Source organism: Limulus polyphemus, unplaced genomic scaffold (assembly GCF_000517525.1).
Source record: "Limulus polyphemus unplaced genomic scaffold, Limulus_polyphemus-2.1.2 Scaffold2407, whole genome shotgun sequence".
NCBI lineage: Eukaryota > Metazoa > Arthropoda > Merostomata > Xiphosura > Limulidae > Limulus > Limulus polyphemus.
In genome coordinates this window covers 12,988-14,973 of record NW_013668017.1, presented here as the reverse complement: position 1 = coordinate 14,973, position 1,986 = coordinate 12,988, and positions in this window count along the sequence as shown.

The following is a 1,986-nucleotide window of genomic DNA, read 5'->3' as shown; positions in this document are numbered from 1 at the left end:
CTGTTCACCTTGGAGACCTGCTGCGGATATGGGTACGGTCCGGCACGAAAATCACACTCTCTCCCTCGGATTTTCAAGGGCCGACGGGAGCGCTCCGGACACCGCAAGAGCCGCGGTGCTTTACGGGTACAGCATCCCTATCTCCGGGCGAGCCGATTCCAGGGAGCCGATCCCTTACAAAGAAAAGACAACTCTTCCCGGGACTCCCGTCGACGTTTCCGAGTTCGGTTGCGTTACCGCACTTGACCCGAAGGTCGATCTCCGTGTCCGGGTTCGGGAATATTAACCCGATTCCCTTTCGGTCAGTAGCGGGACCTGCGGCTGTTGGACGGGTCCCGCTTTCAAACGGATTTCTCGAGTCTTACACTGCTAAATTAGGGACGGCTAGCGCAGATAGCCCTCGTGTAGCTTTGCGCGAAATTCAAAAACAAACAAACAAACAGAAGTATTTCGACGTAACTGTTTTCTACTAGATACTTAACCATGCTCCTGTCAAACAGGAGAGGATTTTCGTTACAATAAGTTAATGCCAAATATAATATTAAGTTCTGACGTTGAAATCTGAGGGAATGGCTTAGTTTAGATGTTGCGCAAGATGCTTGCGTAGAGAAATCTTACAGCGGAGGATTCTGTAAAGTAGCGCTCTACTGAATTAGGGAGGAGGAAAAGGTCAAATGCGCCTTTCCCTCCCAGGTCTACAAGATCTAAACTCCGATAAAGGTCATACAAACACTGAATTAGGGATATGCACTTGACCCTTTCAAGTGTACAAAAGCATAAGGCCCGATTCCGAAACGAACGAAAAAAACTGAAATTTTAGGGAGAAAGAGGTGAAATACCCTCGAAGATCTATAATAGTTATAGAAAGAGGTAAAATACCCTCCCAGATCTATAATAGTTATAAAAAGAGGTGAAATACCCTCGCCGATCTATAATAGTTATAGAAAGAGGTAAAATATCCTCCCAGATCTATAATAGTTATAGAAAGATGTGAAATACCCTCGCCGATCTATAATAGTTATAGCGCAGTTGCTAATGGTATTCAACGTTTTCTACATAGTCTACATAGCTTTAGCATTTTCTGGCTTGAAATAGTCGCATGCAATGGCTTCTGTAACATTTTATAATTGGAAGTCCGAACATACATATTTATGCTAACTTAAGTACAGCTCCCCATGCAGTGTTACAACAGAATCATGGTTTGTTGACTTTTCATATGCTGTTTATGGATTTTATGTGAACATCCATGCAATTGTTTCAGCTGTATTTCATGTAAAATTACTTCCAGATTTAATCTCATAGCACCTATTTTTTATATATTTTTTTTGGGGGGGGGGGCATGCTTCAGATTACCGTAGCTTTAGCATGCTTTGCTTTTTTTCGCACAATATGTGTTGGCTTTTGATCTCCAAAATAGACCCCCCCCCCTTTCAAACATACTGCGTACGGGCCTGAAGTATTAGTGAAAAATACTTTAGTAACTAAAGATATTTCAATACTATAACAGAGAAAAATAGCTTTTTAGCTATTTCAAATTCGTAATAGTGAAACATTGCTTCGTAAAGGGGAAAGTTGATTTACAACTTTTACGTAAGTTGACGTTATAGCGAAAAATATGAACGCAAATAGAAAAACATGCCAATAAAAGTTAATTACGTTATTGCGAAACAAAGTAAACCGAACGTCCACAAATTGAGAGATACCTGTATATGGCTCAACAAGTAACACTTACTTAGTAAAGTTAAGCACATTTTTAAAAAAAGAACGTTTAGGTTGATAATTTTAAACCAAAATGACAAATGAAACTGCAAAAAAATGTGATAATTATAAATTCCTATTACAGTCCAAATAATATAGCACTAAAAATACTACGCATAATACTAGAACATTAGAATATAAATATTATGAAATTCCAAATTATAATAATAACTATAAAGAAAGAGTAAAAGATCATAAAACACCATATGTATAAGGAACCAACTTCCC